The sequence below is a fragment of the Poecilia reticulata genome, chromosome 18 (genome assembly GCF_904066995.2).
Source record: "Poecilia reticulata chromosome 18, P_reticulata-male-v2, whole genome shotgun sequence".
Taxonomy (NCBI): Eukaryota; Metazoa; Chordata; class Actinopteri; order Cyprinodontiformes; family Poeciliidae; genus Poecilia; species Poecilia reticulata.
The window spans coordinates 8400765-8420521 of NC_088847.1; the positions used below are offsets into that span (position 1 = coordinate 8400765).

The 19757-nt window shown below is 37.7% G+C and overlaps 1 protein-coding gene across 3 annotated transcripts in view; it reads right to left on the bottom strand.

The window, feature by feature from the left end:
* The window catches only part of htr2cl1 (5-hydroxytryptamine (serotonin) receptor 2C, G protein-coupled-like 1), a 201362-nt gene that overhangs the window by 158600 nt on the left and 23005 nt on the right, over window positions 1–19757 (bottom strand). The gene's annotated exons all lie outside the window — the stretch shown is intronic.

A 19757-nucleotide genomic window follows, 5' to 3' on the forward strand; every position in this document is an offset into this window, starting at 1 on the left:
TTGGAAAAAGATACTTTACATGCAGTAAAAAAAAAAAAAAAATCAAAATAAGATCACCCTATGGCATATTTTTTAATTTGCTAACATACTAGGACATATTGATATTCATATAACTTAATATGAATACAGACAATTTCGAGTAATACAACTGAAAATAAAAATGAAGAAACATCACTCGGCATTTTGAAGAGGTTTGCAATGTTTTAACCTCAGGCCTACATATTGCCTGAACAACAAATTCATAAAATCCCTTAAATAAAACTTGTTTGACGACATTAAGTATACCGAAAGATTTCAAAATGCAAAACCTTCTGTCCCAATCTAATGAAATTGAAGAAGTCACTGACATTTATCAGTGTGGTAGGGACTGTAAAGCGTTTCTAAGGCTTCTGACGCTCTGCAAAAGCTTTGGAGAAAAATAGAGAAAACATGCAGATGAAGTTTCCTAGGAGTTGCCAAGAGACCAAAGTCATCCGATGAATGGTCCAACAAGTTGTCCAGGAGGTCACACAAGAAGCAAGAACAACATTTAGCTCAGTCACTCTCTGTGTGCACAAGTGGCATTCATTGGAGAGATCCAGTAGCAAAACCACAGCTGGCCGAAAACACAAAAACAATAAAACAATTCTGCAAAGAGTTGAGTTTGTACTTACTCGGAATATCAGTAGCTGCGTTTTCATTACAAATGTGTGCAAAACTTTGTCACTATTTTGGTAATTAAAAAGACAACTTTCAATTGAGGGGTTGAATAAGAATCACAAATAAAATCACAAGTGAATAAACTTCTGAAGTCATTAAAAACATGCTGTGTCATCATCCTCCATCTACTTCCTGTCATCGTCTTTGCCTTTTTCCCCAGTAGTAACATCCGGTTGTTGATCATGTGACTCATGTGAGGCAAAAAGTGTTTTCATTGCAGTTTTGTGAAATAAACTAATTTCAGTACAACCACAAAAAAAAAAGAAAAAACATTCATCCTATGCTAAAACTTCATCGAAAAACAAGTTTGTTTTTTTTTCAAAATTGCCATTTTTCCATTGAGTGGATTTATTTTCGAAATGTCAAATTGTGCAATTATATGGTAAAGAGATCAATTTTCTGACACTGATGTTTGTTTGATGATACAATCAAGTAAAGTTTGACAAAGAAGCAAAAAGCAACAACTATGTAAGGGCCAAATACCTTCTCGAGGCATCAGCATCTGCATTCTCGCTCCATAGGAGACGACTAGAATGGCTTTAGGGCTCAGAACGTGATTCTTTTTCACAGCCGGTTTCTGTTGCCTATTATATGCCTCCAGACGTATCCTGAAATTCTTTTGCCATTTTCATCCATCGCTTGAAAGGAAATATTCTATTAGAGCTGAAAATGAACGCGTATGCTGTAACTGAAAGCCGCTCAGAAGAGAATTAGTAACATGACTGGATGTTTGTGTGCTAAAGCATTGATCATCTTTCTTGTTTTTTTTTTTTACTCTGAAGCTTGTTAGGATTCACATGGACATGAAGGAAAATGTGAGCCTTCATGAAAAGTCGTCTTGAAGAATAATCACGGCTTCCAAATAAATCGATAGAGATGGCATGCTCGTTTGACTTGGTGCGCATGTTTCATCTCTTGCTCATCAGTCTGTCCAGTGAATGATCTATTTCCACTTGCAAGAGGCAATGTGTCTGTTTATTTATGACTTTTTTTTTTTTTTTAAATGGATGAATCGGTCGACAGAGCTTTGGTCGGATATTCCCTGTGATTCATTTCAAATCAGTCCAGTGTCAATCCCATTATTCTGCAATCTTCTTTTTATAGTTTCCCCATACGTCTGGCGCAAAATGACAAATTTGCTGGGCATCATAAGAAAAATGAGCAATTACTATACAACAGAATAAATGCTAAGATTTTTATTTCCTGCTTTTTTACTCTTTATGGCTTTCAGATAGGTTGACGTACGACTATGGGATGTTTTCCTCTCCTACTGAAGTAACACAACTGAACCTGTTTGAAGCGATTCTCACTAAGAAGAATGTTAAATATTGTAATGTGAATGTGACAAGATTATTTAATGGGTTTTATATTTCATTTTTGTTGCTTTCAGCTTATAGGCAATTCTCTGCATGGGGTTTTACCACAAGGAGAGTTCCAGATTCGTGCTGTATACATAAATTTGACCTCGACACTTAGGTCAAGGTCAAGACCACGGACAACTCCTGACAAATTGGTCAATCACTTCCAATTTTAGAAATCACTGGAGGTTTTGCAACAACCAGACTTAGAGCAAGTCTTTATGCACTTGTTCTTAAGACTATATTGGATCAAAATCCAGTGAATCATCCATGTAGGATTGACAAAATAAAATCCGGCCCAGTCAGTTGCCCTGGGAAGTCATCTAATTAGAGTCCACTTGTGTATAATTTAACCTCTCAGATGTTCTGTGACAGGTTTGCTAAATGAGGTGTAAACACTTACTGAAAGTAAGTTTAACAACTACTGTCAAGGAGGACGAATGCAAAGACACACCTACAGTTCCAGGAGAGAGAGCAGCTTAATGATTTTACACTTCACCAGTCAGGCACTTTGAGGCTGATATGCCAAGGTGAGAGGTCAAACCGGTTACCCTTCATTGATTCTCTAACCAGAGCTCATCATCTGCCGTCCCGCCCCTCCAGCCCAACGCCGCTTTTTGTTCAGCCCTCCCAGCCAAACAGAACGTGCCAATCACAACTGACAGCCAGTAAGGTGTTCATTAAAATGACTAAGCATAGCCTTGAATAAAACCGTGAAGCATTAGTTCCTCAGATTCATTTCTGCTTCAGGTCGTAATGAACTACTCAGGTTATCTTTTACAGCTTCGTCCAGCTATTTTTAACAAACATATTTCTTATATTCATTTTGGAAATGCCCTTCATAAATAAAAAAATAACATCAAGCTCCTAATGGGATTTACCACTTTTAGTCTCCCTCTCCTTCCACATTGGCAGGATGCTTTGTTGCTTGTTTTAGGTGTTTTGTTAATCTTTTTTCTAGTAATTACTATTTGTGGTTTCTCTTCATTTCTTTTGTTTTTTAAGGCTGTTTATTCAGCTTTACTACAAGTGTCAGTGACTGTGCCCTATATATTGAGTTTGTATACCACTGAGAGAAAACACACGATACAGTGTCAATACAGCTTAGCAGGGCTTGTTTATTGATACTTCACTGGCATTATAAGGAAGAGGAAAAATCCGATTTCTAATCCTAAAGGTTGCTAATTGATTTATTAGACATTTAGGGAGTTTTTACACCTGATAGTCTGGTAGACCCGGTTTGATTTAGAGGACGCAGTTCGCTTACATTCAACATGTCAAACTCACCAAACCCTTTAAAAAACGTGTTCCCCTCCTTGGTGGCGCTGCACCCCTTGTCGTTTTTGTGAAGGAAGTGACACAAAAACTTCAGAAGAAGACATGAGCGCAACTTTCTTCTTTGCAAAATGGAAACAAAAATAGAGTGCAGTCAGATTTTAGTGGTTGTGAGATTTCTCTTTTGTCTTTGGTAAAAGACCATAGGTCATTTCTCCCGCTAGCGCTAGAGTGACTTGTTTGTTTTGTTTATATTTACCCAGAATGCCCTGCACTATAGTCTATTTCTTGCTTTCAAAGCAGTCTCTGGTTCACTTGGCATTCACATATGCATTCAGACCGCATCAGAGTTCACTTTGACCCTTTCTCAAACTGTGGTCCGTGGACCACTGGTGGTCCGTGGGCCCCCCCTAGTAGAATGCCGGACACTGCATGTAAACAACTGTTTGTTTATTGTGACGCAAGCTCAAAGTGTGGCTCTATCGCTAGCTTAACAAAGGATTGTGATAAAAGTAACAATGGAAAACTGGTTTAAAACCGGGCCACTCAAAAGAAAAGCTGCAGATACCGGAAAGAAAACAACTCCAGGAATGTTATATGGTCAGAGGAGGCTGAGTTATAGCTGTTGGTTGTTGATGTGTCATTCAGTAGCGACTGGATTCCTTTGAACGGTAGGAATCGCTCCAGTTAGTCAGAACTGTTTGTTTTTTACGACTTTGCTTGGTAATGAATTGATGCTCTGATTTCAGGGTCAACAGCTATTGTTATTTTTATTTAATTAAAAAAATATAAAATTAAATAAATGCAATAAATAAAAACAATGGATAGAAATGGGTTAATTTTTATATTTAATGGTGCAAAAAAGGTTTTCTTGTTTCTGTTAAAGCAACTCAAGTCTCTTTTTCTTGAATTGTGATTCTAAATCACAAATTGTCCTAAATGTTATTTAATGCACACAACACTTGGCAGTAAAGAACAACTTATTTTTTTATTTCCATATGTTTGACATCATTGGTAACCTTAGACACTTTCAGAATCTGTAAATAACTCAAAATGCCCAAGTTGACGTGTTCATGGCTTTGTCACTTTTACCAAACACCACCACTCTTCTCATTAGGACGAGTTAAGAGACTAATATTTTCATTTCAGGTAGCATCACATATTAAGATGCATTATCACGGGGGCATTTTCAGGTTAAATGGTCCGTGAGTGTTTGTTAAATGGGTTAAGTGGTCCTCAGCCTGAAAAAGTTTGAGAAACACTGCTTTAACCGAACAGAGAACTCTGCGTTTAGGCGGACCAGAGTTCACTTGTTTTGGTCCACATCAGAGTCCGATTACGCATTCGCATATTCTAAAACAAACCGGACTTTCTAGACAATCGAACTAGAGATGGATTAAAGCAGACTAAACACGGCTGGTGTGAATGCACCCTTAGAATCAGTTTCTTCTTTCAAATAAACCCTTAAAGTTCTGGGTTATATTTCTATACATACACCATCTCCTGCTGAGCTGACACTGTGCACCACTTCATAAACCCAATCCTGTACTCTTACATCCATCTCATAAAAATTCAGCTTCCACTCTTCTCCTCCTATACTTCCTCCTCCACTGTCCATTTATTTCCCACACTAAGTTGTGAATCACCCTCCTCATTATTTCCAACAAGACCCTACTTTTTTTTTTCTCATTAATCTCCCTTCCTGCAGTGGTCAGTCCACTTTGGTGGGAACTGTGTTATGGCAGGACGAACAGATTTTGATTGGCTATCTGAGGGCATGCCTGAAGGAACTCAGTTGTTTCATCACGAGATACGAGAGTGAGCATGTACCGGAATCCCTTGTGCGCCGAGAATGATAAAAGTTCACTTTAAATAAGCGTTTTACAATAATCTGAAAGCAAAAATCATCTGCCTCAACCTTATAGTGAAGCAAGTTGTACCATGTCTGTGTGAAATATTTCTTAAGCAGAAAAATCCATATTGATAAAGCTACTCTCACCCACTAGCATGGATCAGAGGAAATTATTTTAGAAAATAATTTATATGACGGGAGATTTTGTCAGGTAATGTGCTTTAAGTACGTATAGGACATCTAGATTTATTTTAGATTTTATGGATGTAACATTATATGTAAAAATCTGTAGTTACTGTCCCTTTTTCCAAGACGGGTTCACCTTTCACAATTGGACAGTTGTTTGGTTTTACTGTGCATTTAGACTGTGCAAAGACAGTTTAAAAGTCAAAACAAAAATCTTATGTCAGATCCATCAGTATTGAGGATGACAACAAGAGCATTCAAAGTCTAAATGGAACATTTTGAATTTGTTTGCACTGAATGGTTACACAGCTAAGTATTTTTTTCTGAATGATTTTCTTTGTTCCTTATAGACACCGACCATTTTGTTCTACAATATTTCCCACACTGCACCACTGCTTCTCATCCAATCACTCAAAAGAATGACATTGAATGATTTGGAGCCAGAAAAAGTTGCTCCTTCTGCAATATTTACATCAACAGCTTGATAAAGGCTGCAGGTAAAGCTCTTGTTTTACACTGCCTTGCAGAAAAATCTATACAAATTGAACTTTACATTTTCTTATGCTGTATCTATTAACTTCAATGTATTTTATTGTGACATTAAGTGGTACATCAACACAAAAGTGCATAGTCATTAAGTAGGAGGAAGAGTATATTTTAAAAATAAAACATATTTGCTACAAAGAGACTGCAAGTCTTTTGGAGTGTTTAGGTTTGCATTCATTTTTACTTGTACAACAGGTGTCATTCAACCAGATTAAACCTTGGCAGTCAAGGTCTAAATGGCCATCCCAGTCTCTCTTCTCTGTGTGTCAGCGCTCGCTATGAAGCCATGTAGCGATAGCTAGCAAAACTACTACTACTACCCCTGCACACACCACGAACTCTAACTAACACACTTATAGTCTAAAAAACCCATCGAAACACTTAGTAAAATTCACAGCATCGCTGCACCTTAGTCTCTTGCCGTATCCAAATCCCCCGTCCTCGTCTCTCTCCGGATGTCTCTGTTCTACCTAGCAACAGACCGTCAACACATTTTCATTGGTTGTTACAAAATGTGGTACATTTAGACCCCACAAAATAAGGCAGAAATGATCAATCTTATTTCTGCCTTTATTTTGACGTAAATAACCACAAAACCAATATAAAAACACCACTTTTATAAAGTTTGAAGTCCGTGCTGTCCAACAGAGTTGAAATGAAAACTCGGTATGCGTCCGTGTTATTACGAAGCCTTATAAATGCGTCACATGCTTGTACACCCCACGGCGGGCGGCGACTGCGCCGGGTTAACTGGAGAAATTGCAAAAAAGGCAATTTCTGTGTCTTACTACAGATTTCATATATTGGTCAAACAATAAATTTGTTCTTATTTGACCAGAGCATTTTATAGTCCTATCCCTGATAGTCCTGGGGATTGCAACATTTGTTACATTTTCGGCTGGTGAGGTTTGCTTTCACACTGCACTGTTTCAAACAATCCAAACTCATTGAAAACCCTGTTCACCTCCACAACTGTGGTGGTGCTGCACCAACAACTACTGAAGGAACGGACACAAAAACCTCAGAAGAAGAACCCTGCGCAACTTGATTCTTCACAAAATGTAAGTAAAAATTAAGTAGTGTCAGATTTTAGCGGTTGTAGGATTTCTCTTTGGTAACAGGCATTTCTCCTGCTGGTGCTAGACTTGTGCGTTTATTTGGCTCTGTTGACTCAGAATGTTCAAACCTGTTCTGGGTCAACAGGGCATTTGCTGTTTTTGGAGAGGTCTCCAGTCCGCTTGCATCCACATACGCATTTGTAACAGTTATGGGCTACGCAGCTAACTGCGGCTACAAAAGCAGTATCAGAAGATGGTTCTTGAAGGAGCCTGAGGTGTGAATGAAGACAATCACTGTTTTAGTTTTGGTGTTTTTTGTATTGATGATAGGGGGGAAAAAAACAACAACAAACAATTACAAATACACAATGAGGGTCAAATTAATTCAAAATAAATAAATTCAAAAGATCAAAGTTCTTGTCCTTAGCTCGCCATCCTTTGCTCAGAAGTGGATCTGAGAATCTGATCCATCAAAAAAAACCCGACCTAAAAGGCCAAAAAAAACCCATTAGGCGGTTTATCAACAATAAGTATGTGCAAACACACAAATACAATAAATATCAAATTCAATAATTAAACTAAACATTTCAGTCAGGTTAACTTTAACCATGATTTAGATAAACAAAAAGAATAATCATATTTCAAACTAATCCATTTAAGGTTAAAGTTGAAATCAAAGTTCACTTTCAAAATATCAATCAAGAGAAAATAAATTAACTCAAAATACTCAAGCAGTGTGAGGAAAAAGAAAATATACTGCGCAATATCAATTTAAATGTAGCTACATCCTATTTTCAATCAATTTCATTACGAAAGTAATGAAATCTTGCACAAAACTATCAATTACCTTTCAGCAGAGAGTGCTAGACTGCGATCAGCTGTGAATCCCGGTGACAGCCCAGGTAACAACTGCCACAGTTCTAATAAAAAAATGCTCCAATGAGCAATCGAGCAAAACTTTCATGCTGAACAATACTGCTATCAACCAAGCAAACTCACCAATAGTTCAAATCAGTTTCAGAGATTTGGGTGAATTTTCCAAGGAGAGATGATCAGCAAGACGCCAACAGCCAGTCACAATCACAGTGGAACAGGTGGTGTTTTAAACTGCGCTGAGGCGGGGCTTTAAATAAGTTGAAGAGTTTGGGGGCAAAACAGGAAGTGGGCCCGTAAAAATAAAAGTCTGACTAATTGACTAATTACGGGTTACACATTCAAACCGTGCCAGAGTTAACTTCAACCAAACCGAGATTTTTGGGTGGACCAGAATTCGCTTTTTTGGTCCACATCAGAGTTTGATCACGCATTCACACCTCCCCAAATGAACCAGACTTTCTAGACAAACGAACTAGAGTTTGATTAAAGCGGACTAATCAATGGAGGTGTGAATGCACCCTTAAACCCCAAATTTGTGTTAAGCACAACGGATTCTGTTAAGTGAACCGTAGATCTCTGCCACTCCTCCAGAGTTTCTTAGCTGCTTCTCTGATTAACGGTCTTCAAGCCTTTCAGTTTAGGTGGACTCTCTTGTTCTAGTAGATTTGAAATTGCCTTTTCAAATTTTAATGCTAGAGTGCCTAGCATTTGCTAGGCACTCCGTTTTGTCTGTCCTTTTTTCTTTTGTATGTATACTTTATGTATGTTCAGCAAAAGAACGTTTCTGCAAACGCAAGCTCTTTTCGACAGGCTTTTGGTCCTGGATTGATGGGCTCAACGGTTCACTGAAACCGGTGGGGGGTTTCTGGGGCTAAAAGGAACAGCCAACCACTGCTGGTTATGGTACTTATTAGGAACCCTGGGCTGATTCATGGCTGCAAGGAAAAATATTACCTCTCATCTTTGGAAGAGCCTGAGGGCAGCTGGGAAGACGCTTGGGGAAAGTCCTTTGAGACACGGAAACCTTGACTTTACTTTTCCCTTCATTGCTTCCTGAAACTTAAGCCGACTCAGGTGGTTTCGAGGATAAATCGATTGGGATTTGACTTTGAGTTCGTCTTTGATCAAGGCATTTATGACAAATTGAGTAAGGGCATTTTTAAATTTCTTTAATGGAATCCTAACTGATTCTTTGTTTTGACTTCTCAGTCAAGATTTTCACTTGTGACGAGAAACGTTCATGAGGACAACGTTTTGAACCTTTGCATTAAATGCATTAATCTATTAAAAATGTAACCACTATGGGATTCATGAGTGAACATTTTACTCACACAGAATGACATATTAGAGTGATAACATTGAGAACACAATGACATCTGTTTCAATAAAAAACTCAATTTTAGATTTCTCCGAGAGGTGCTGATGAATTTTTGAAAGGCCCTGTATACGGGCGACCAGTCGAGGTGAAGAAAAAGAACGACTGGAGAGCTAGATTTATTCTATACCAGCAGCTGCTAAAATAAGGGAAAAACAACAACATGAGCACAAAAAATAAACTTGAACTGGTTGAGTGGAGTGGATTTACAGGCGATGTGATGAAATCCATATTTGGCCCCAGGGAATGAGAAATAGCAAAATTTTCTCCATCACCAGAGACTCTACGGGCCCTAGGTAATCAATGAAACTCTATTTGGCCTGCAGATTTTGGTGAAATGCCTTTGTTCAAAAAAAGAACAATAGTTTTAACTGTTATCTTCACATGTTTGTTATGTGCTTTGAAAGGTTTAACACTAGTAAAATGAGATTTAATTGGAAAGTAAAACCCTTCCCTTGACAAATGAAAGGTTTTATGGGATTTTAAAAATAACATGAGGTATTAAATTAGCTTTTACACTGAAAAATATAAACAAAAAGCTTTGTAGTACTAGTGCTAACAAAAATAAATCCTCGTTTTGAATGAGCCATCCATTGCTACACATCAGTCATTCTACTCCCTAATTTTGTCAACAAACCACTTCGGTTCCATTTTCTCACCCCATGCTCTGTATTTTTCTCTGCAAGGATTCATTGTCTTAAACCAATCATGTGTTAGTCCCTTCTGTTCTCATTGAAAGTTAATCATTTCGGTTATTGACTTAATTTTCCCATTTGCACTTCCTTTCTATTCAGGACCCTAATGTGAAATTTGCTGGGTCACGATTCTCTGTACAAATATTGATCACATTTTTCCTCAGTGTAATTGAACTGTTTGACAAATAATCCCAGTTTTAACTTGTATGGAGTTTTTTTTTGTTGGGGAGAGCTCAGATTGTTATTGAGCCATCTTTTTGAGATTTCTCATTGAGGAGTCTTTTTGAGAGACAGAAGAAGTTGAGCAGATATAAATGTTGCTCACAAGTCTATGGTGGAGTATTAGGACCACTGAAGATGACACAAAGAACTAACTGGCCACCACAAAACTTAACCACAAAATGTAAGCATTGTTACACACAAGAAACAAAATAGCAAAATCACAATTTTCGAGAATTAAAGGCAAACTTACAGCATTATGAAGTCAGGAATTTGTAATAAAAAATACCGTCACTATATCTTTTGCTTTCCGGTAGAATTTCAACCGAGTCGATCAGTGAATAGACGGAGACGTTGTGAGCGATGATTTTCTGCTCTGTTTTTGAATTGCAGCCTGTCTTAAGTTTTAGCAATGGCAGCAGATGAAGCTTCAAAGCCTTTCCGTATGCTTTGGCCACGCCTCCAAATATGGAGCTAACATTAACAGCCGAATCGTTTGGCTAGGCACTTCTCTATTCGCAGTGGAGTTGTTTATACTGCAGGCATTTTTTGGTAAGCTTCATAGCATCAAACTGTCGTGTTACATACGTCATGGGCAAACATTAGAAATTAGGTAAAATTTTAAACTTTCACACCTCCAGGAAACAATCGTTTCTCAATAACCAAGAGTGCAGCTCTTCTCTACAAAGCGAAACGTAAAACAAGGGTCTGGTTTTTACCAGGCTAACAGAGGCATAACATGATACAACCAATATAATTTGGGCGTTAATCTACCAGATACATGAATAATTTTGTCCTTCACCTTTTTGTGCAGTATTTTTTTTAACTTCGCAAATGTTGATGTATAAAAAAAATAACTAATATGTCAGTCATCATATAATTTCCCATTTTTAGTCATTTTAATGATGTCCAATCAACACCTCAAGAGTCCAAGAAGTGTTGTTCACTAAAGGACAGAAATATCCACAATCCATTGAAAGTCATCAGCCATCTTGAAGAAGATTTGTTCAGGTTGAGGGGAAATGTAACAAACTGAGATCCAATTATCTCGTATTAAATTGTTAATAAAGTTATCTGCTTTCACACTGTGAAGGTGAGTGGTGCTGAAGCACAGAGACAAACAACAGAAAGAGCTCATCCTCCAAAGCAGAATGCAGCTAAAACTAAGAAGGAAAGAGGAAGTACAGATGGTGTCGAAGTCTTCCTGTCAGTCTCTGCGCCATGTTTTCAACACCTGCTAGCTTTTGAATTAGCTGCTTCAGTGACACAACAGAAACAAATGACCCGAGAGAAACACAATCAAAGGTGTCCTTGGACCAAAACTACCTAATGTGAGCATTCATGTGGGTTCACCACAGAGCAGCAAATCCTGTGCTGAGCTCCATTAAACCCAAAGGTTGCTCAGCATCGGGGACGCAGATGTTAGTTTAAACAAGCGGGGGCGCCGTGATGAGAGAACATCCGCTGAGCCACTTTGATGAACAAAATAGCGCAAAGGGCGGAAAAAAAAAAAAAATCAACATGAAATGAGGCCCCAGCCAAGAACTTTAAAGTGAGTCTGATCTGTTCAAAGCCCTAATGTGAAGTCATTTATGGTAACATTCACTTTTATCCTGACTTTCTGCCGACAGTTTCCGAACGCATCAAAGCATCACGTTGCTGTAGCAAATGTTAGAATCAACAGGAGATCAAGGCAAGGTATGTGGGGAAAGGAAAGGATTAAAGGCTTATGTCATTACTGAAAATTAGGCTCTTTGTATTATTAAGTTCATGAAGATATGAGACCGAGACACGTTTAGGTTTTTTTACTGGCAGAATCACATAAGAAAAGGCAAAAGTAGGTATTTTTTTATCCTGGTCTGACCAAGTCTTTGGCTTGAAGGCCATTTGTTTAAGCAGGCGTCAATCTATGTGGTTTTTACTACTGCACCTGGAGGAATTTCACTTACTAGTTTCAGGAGGGCAGCCAATGTGTGTGTAGTGCAAAAGAAAAGAAAAGGTCTTTGACAAATGGCTTTGGATAGAAGGACGTGAACCAGTTAACTCTATCAAGGTATTTAGAGGTTTTAAATGGTTTCATAGCCCCAGAAATGTTCTGTCATACTGTTCCTGTAGCTTAAGGTTCCTTTAGTCAGATGTTAGAAAAAATGTCATAGAAAGCTTGTTTACTTAACATTAAACAATGTAACATTTGCATTTTTGGGTTAAACAGTGGAGTTGAGTACAGGTACACCTCAAAAAGCTATTGTTGAGAAAAAGATCAGTATTTTGTTTCTCACTCATTTCAGAAAGTTTAACTCTTATAGAAGCAAGTCTATAAGAGTTAAGCTTAAAGTCTCTTGTAAAGTTTTGAATGATTAAGACACAAGGGTAATGAAACCACAAATCCAATGTCTCAGAAAATTTGAGTATCGTGGAAAAAGTTTGGAAACAATCACACAAGTCACATGATGCTAAAAGTGTTTTTTGTATTACGTGATCAACAACTGGATGAAACTACTGGCGAAAAAGACTAACAGGAAGTGGTAGGATGATGATTAATGGCTTATCATCTGAACAAGCTTTAGTCACATATAATATTAATTGCACTTTTGTTTAATGGAAACACCGCATTTGAGAAATTGTGTTTTTTCGACATTACCTGAATATCAACAAAGTTTTTGCATACATTTGTAATGGAAACTAAGCTACTGACACATTCCTCAAGGAGACAAAACCCCAAAAGATCACAACTCGGGGTACTTGGTTTTATGCTGGGAAAATCACATACATACTCATTCACTGAAGAATCCTTCAGATTATTTTTAGGATCAGTTCACTGCTGTATTTTTTCGGTAACACTTTATTTGAAAGGGTGTGCAAAAGACTGACGTGGCACTGTCATACACATCACATAACAACCTGTCATAAAGATGAAGGATTCTTCATGAATGTTTGACTGTTGTCATGGAGTGTCATTCAGTAAATAATGACACTTTTAATGCAAAGTTGACACTTTTAATGGACTTTAAATCCAACTTTTAGTGCATTAAAAGTGTCATTATTTACCAAGTGACACTTCATGACAACAGTCAAACATTCATGAAGAATCCTTCATCTTCATAACAGGTGTTATTTCAGTCTAATGCACACAACTTCAAATAAAGTGTTACCATTTTTCTTTTAGAATTTATGTTCATATATATATATATAATCATTTTTTGTAAGTTTGTCCAAAACAGAAAAACAATTTAAAACAAGCATTGTGTTATAAACTTAGACGACACGCTGTTGGCTTAATTCTACTGTGACCAAGTGCGCAGCAACACATTGTTACTGTTTGTGCCGTTTCCACCTCCTGCAGCAATTCTAAATATCTCCAATTAGAGCCAACAAGCGGATTTGAATCCGCTTATCTGAGGCGAGGCAGAGCAAACGGGGCGCCTGGCTCTCGTCTACACAGAGGGCTACGCGACGCGCGCTGCCGCGTGCGCGGTGACGGACTGAAAGTGTAGGTGACAGAACAGCAAGTCTGACACTTTCCCGTGGCCCCGCAGTGAAGCAGTCAGACGCACTGACGAAACGGAGCAACTCTCCTGTTGGAAACCGCTGATTGGAGGCTTCACAGACTCACAGCTAAGAGCCGTGATTGCCAAGGTGAGCGACTATACATTTTTTCCTGAAAAAAAATCAGCGTATGCTATTTCTGGTTGAAATAGGTAGCAAAAGCCTCTTTGTTTTATAAAGGGAGGAAGTTTTGAAATATCTTTTATATAGATTCATATATCAGGAAAACAAGTGTCAATGTCAAATTTGTTTGAATGACACATTCAAAACAACAGCAGTTTACAATTTACAGCAACCAGCAAATCATAAAAGAAAACAAGTACGGTCCGTAACAGCCGAATATGTTTTCTGTGTTTACTTGGGTGAAAGACCAACAAAAACTGAAGCATAACCAATGAAGCCAGGCTGGGCGATGCAACAAGCAGTTCAAAGCAACATTTTTTAACAGTAAAATCAAGATTTCATCACAATTACAATTTCTCAACATGAAATCATAGCTCTTGAATATTAAAAAAACTAACAACGGGGGATTAAGGGCAAATAGTATTTCTAAACATTTTCTGAAGCACAAGTGACAGGCATCTTTTGTGACAGAGTGGAGACAGTACGTTTGATTGATAGCGTGATCACGACATTTGCTTTTAATTTTACTTTTTTAACATACTACACTAATACTGTACAACCAAAACAAGTTGGTGATCATCGAAATCTTCACCCATTTCATCCCCACAATAGTATGCATTTCATTTTAGTTATAGGAAAAGAAGAAAAAAAAGCGAAACTGAGCAAGAGCATCACTGTGCAGACCATGTTTTATAGATGATCTCTCTCCTTTGGCAGCCCATCAACATGGGAAGTTGTGGGAGACGAAACACGCCTCCCTTTCCTTATTAACAAAATTGACAAAGAGTAAAGACATCTGCAAATAAAATGCACCAAGAAGAAAGTCAAAATGTCTGCTGATGCTGTCCACCTACCACCTTCCTTGACACTTGTTTTGCATTCCCTTGCAGAGATGAACCCTGAAACTGTACTCCTGTCTGCTTCCCTTTGTTTCGTGTCATTTTGCACCAGCTGTCTTTAGCACAGCTTTTTTTCTTTTTCATTAGGTATTTCTGTCTCTTCAGTGCCTTCTTTAGGTGTCTTTGCTTGATCTACCTTGAGTGCTTGCCTTGTTATACAGACAACATCGGTTACTATTCAGTTTAGGCGACAAGTTAAAAATACTAAATCAGGTGAAGCTTGCAGGTCTGTGTTCAGAGAGGGCTGGAAAACACTGCAGTTTCTTTCAAAGATTGTGACGGAGTTTCATTTGAACTGTTTTATGTTCAGTTTGTGCTGCATCATCTTTTGAGAGATCCCTGTTTCCTTAGATGAATAAAAAATGTATTTAAATCTAAATTAGCCAGCCGATTGCAACCTTCGTCTTAACTACATAAACTGGACATTCACCGTTTTAGTTTTAATCTGTAAATAGATGCACTGAAAAACGAAAACAGTTGATCCAACTTTTTTTAAAAAGTTAAATTATTACAAGTTATCAAATTAAATTTATCCATGTTTTAAATTTATTAAGTCGTTATGTTAAACTCATTCTCTTTTGTTCAATGTATACTCCTTGAGCATTTTTAGCATTTTATATTCAGTTTATTATTACATGAAGGTGGGAGGGTGTTAATTATGGGAGCTTTAACTGGACATAAACTTGTCCATTTTGTGGTTGGAAGAGGATCAAAAATCTAGTAGAAAGAAAAAAAAAAGTGTCTGGACAGCCAAATACAAAGACAAATGCATCACTGTCAGCTTTCACACAAACACAATTTCCTTGGTGGTGATTGCACAGAGAAAGCTGCTCAGTAGCATTGTGGTGACTTGGAACTATAGGTTACAACAGAAAACAACAGAGGATGTTACTCAGAGTATAGCACTTACATAAAATACACTTTGCAAATTACAGAAAATGTTGCTTTTATTTTTTTCTCAGTTGTCCAATTTCATCTTGTGAATGATGTTATGTTCTTCAATTCTAAATGGCCCTTTTGATCATCTATGTTGCCTGATTCATCAAGATGGATATCCAAACATCCACCCATTTTCTTACGCTTACCGGGGTCGGGCCACAGCGCCAGCAGCCTGAACTGGGAGGCCCAGACTTCCCTCTTCCTGGCTACATTGGAATCCCAAGGTGTTCCGAAGACACACCCAGGTGTGTGGCAGAAGGGAAACATCTAAAACCTCCAGAGGCATTCTACCCTTTTCTGGTTCAAGACTATGGTCTAGGGTGTCACACTAGGCTGCAAATGTGTCCAACAAAAGCCACGACCTGATGAAACCAGTACAACCACATCATCTGTAAAAAGCAGAGGTGCGATCCTACGTTCACCAAAACTGATCCGCTCAACACCTTGGCTGTGCCTAGAAATTCTGGCCATAAACGTTATGAACAGATTCAGTCACAAAGGGCTACCTTGACAGAGTCTAACTCCAACTTACTGCCAGCAAAGCAGCCCAAGCTCTGAAACCACATGGACGTAAATGCGTATCAAAGGGTCTGGTACCTCATACTCCCGGACTACCCCCCACAGGATTCCCCATGGGTCACGGTCGAATGCCTTCTCAGAGTACACACTGAGGCCAATGCCAAACAAATTCCACTCTTTCTGAAAACTAGCTGAGCAAACTCCCATTCTACCTTGTTTATAGCAGGATAACTGCTGAAGTAATCATCTAATTATATTAGACGTAACAGACAAAAATAACAAGGATTTCCACAGGGCAGGAACAGGCAGCAGGAGGGTCCTGTCGGTAATGCCAGGACGTCTTAATCATCTATGTTCTCCCAGCGTGAATTATTTTCACTGACTTCTAACAAAATTTCACATTCCTGTAGGCTTTGAGAGCATGGATATTAATTCTCTTTCAATCAGCCAGCAACAGGGATCCGACTGTTATTTCTGACGAGTGAAGTACAGAAACACATACTCCGCAGCCAGGAAGGTTAAACTGATAGTCCTTGATGGGGTCAGAAAGATAATTTTACCAGCCAACGACAAACAAAGTGTGAAAAGAAACCAACAAAGAATGGATCAATTTTTTTCATTGCTTCTCCTGAGCTGTCTCTGCCTGCGAGCGAACAAAAGAAGACAATCGCAGACTGACAGGAGTGGAAGGAATGATTCACCCAGTCAGCTTTTGACACTTTGTGTCTCATTCGCTCACATAAGCTAGAATTTATAGGACGGGCAAAGACGGGTTAAGAAGTGGACGGTGAAAGATGACGCGGGGATGAACAGAACAGAGGGGAAAGAAGCTAGAAGTGTGTGTAAAGACTGAGTGGGCCGTTTGAGTGAAAAGAAAAAAAGCTGGATGAAAATGAAGGGGGAAAAAATCAATGAGTGAAAAAGTGGAAAGAGAAAGCAAGTATTAGCCAATTTTAAATCCATTGATCGTGACACTTCCTGTACACCAAAGGCTATCATCCTCACTAACTTGGCAGAAACTTTACTTTTCCACTGCCAAAAAGCTTACTAATTAAAAAAAACACATTTTATTCCCACCAACAGAATTGGCTGGAAAAATAAATAAGCCATCACATACATTTAGAGCCATTTACTATAGTTTGAAGTTAATGTCAAAGAAATGCCACTCTTTATGCCAACATATTTAGGTTTTTCCAACCTAAAATAATCAGGTTTTAAATTAGCATTAAGAAAAGCCCACTATGCAAAAAACAAACTTCAATACAAGCGCGAGGAGTGAGACTCGCTACTATTGTGCATCGTCTTTGTACTCAGAGGTCGGAGTTATACGTTGTTAAAGACGCCAGGAAAGTTTTAACTTCCCAAGCAGCTCAGTGAGATTTTTATCTTGATGAAAGGAAACTTATCTGGTAACGTATCTATGGCATAGTTCGCCTCTTGCACAATTAAGTGAGGTTTTAATAAAAGTCAATAGATTGATGGATGAACATTTGAACATGTCACTTGCACACCGGTTTTAGATCAATAAGATGACAATTTTTTAATGTTTTTTTTTTTTTTTTTTTTTTTTTTTACATTTCCTTTCTACAAAAAAAAGTAGTTCAATAAATGGTTGGGTTGAATTACCAAAACACACTTTCAAGGTCCACATGATTTTTTACATGTGAAATAAAAACCACAGGAAGATAGAAAAAAATTACCTACTTTAAATTTTGGATTTGAAAAACGTTCCCTTCTAGTTTTTTTTACAGTTTCATACCAAGTCCAGCTGAGGTAAATTAGAGTGAAATGACAAAAGGCTGATTTGTATGTAACGTATATTGGCCAAAAATATTCTTCACACTTCGGCCTGTCACAATAACAAATTTTGCCGTATGATAAATTGTCCCAATAATTAATGCAATAAATTATAGTATTGTTGTTTTGAGACCATTTTCAAGTAATATCTTGATAATGACATAATAATGCAATCTTAAAGATCAATAAACTTGAATTTTGTATAGAACACTTCACTGGAACTGCAAGATATTTGAAATATGAAAAATAAAACACAACCAAAAACAAAAAATAAAAGAATAAAAAACAATATTGCCCTTCCATAATAATCACAATAGGAGTTATTGAGGTCATTTCAATTTACCATGCAATTAATTGATTAATTTCTTATCATGACAAGTTTATATACACTCTTTTTTTTTGTTTTTTTTATTGTAGGGTAATAAGATTTTTACAGGTACAAAAACGCTTTACATCTCGAAATCACACGAAAAAGTTTTGCCAGATGCTGCATAAACAATCGCCAACTCATTCCTTTCCACTTAAATGAAATACATGCATGCTATTCTTTCTGAACCTATTTCACATGAGCCTGGCTGGTTGTCTGAGTGCATGTTAGCCCTGCGGTTGACTGACAGGCTGTCTGCGCTCTTCCCTCTCCTGCAGCAGCTGGGATAGGCTCCAGCGCCTCTGTTGTCCTGAGCGATGTGAAATGGGTACAGCGAAAGGTCGAACAGACTGAGAGCATTAACAAAGGGGAAAGAAGTCCATCTATTGGAAACTTTTATGCATTAAAAGAACTGTTATTTCCAGGGTGAACCGGGATTGTAAATATGCTGACAAAGTGGCACAGGTAGCTACGAGAGGAAATTAGAAAAGTGGCCGTTAAAGATGCTCTGAATTCATCGGCTTAAAAATAAGTGGCAACCAATGGGTTGGATTTCTTTGGTGTTGCTAAATATGTTTCTCTTATTAGCAAAAATGATTTTAAGATATTGTTATCTAAAGAATTTAAATGTGACAAAACCCAAAATTCTGTAAGGGGCAAATCATTTTTACAGCAATTTAAATGAATTCTAATCTAAGTTTGTCAAATCACCAAGTAATTATACGTGGTTTCTCTCTGGATAAATTGTTCAGCACATGTAAAATCTCAGCCACAAATTAACTCAGTGGTATAAATAAATGTGTGGACTGTTACATAATGAAATAAACACAGCAAAATGGAGCGCATCAGCACTCTTAGTTAATATCTACTACTGCCTACACATCGTCTAAAATAAGTCGTATTTGTTCTTTTTCACTTTTTGGATCCAAGTTTCTGCAAGTTGGATCAAATTAAATAAGACTTTTTAATATAGTTTGTAAAATTGTAATTTTAGACCAACAAAAATTACATAAAATAAGGCTGTATGTGCATTTCCTCCAACTTGTCCCATATGTTAAATTATCATTAAATGGCTTTGCGTCCAATGGCACGTTTTTGCTGGATTGTACTATTTATAATTGGATAACAAAGTCAAACAACCATTAGGACCCCGGGAGAATCCAGTTGGATAAATTACTCCTTTCAGAGTAACATACTGATCTGTTTAGGAAAACATACTTACTCTGTCTGAAGAAATGCTTCAAAAAAAGACCTTGAATGATAGTTACTTTCATCTGTTTCTATTTCCTCGTAATGCTCTGTTATTCATCGTCTCTGTCTTTGATTCATTACCCTTGCTGTTCACACAAGGTCACTCTTTTTTGTCACCATCTGTGGTATTTTTTTTCTCTAATTGCCATTTCCTTCCTTTGTTAAACGACAGAAATC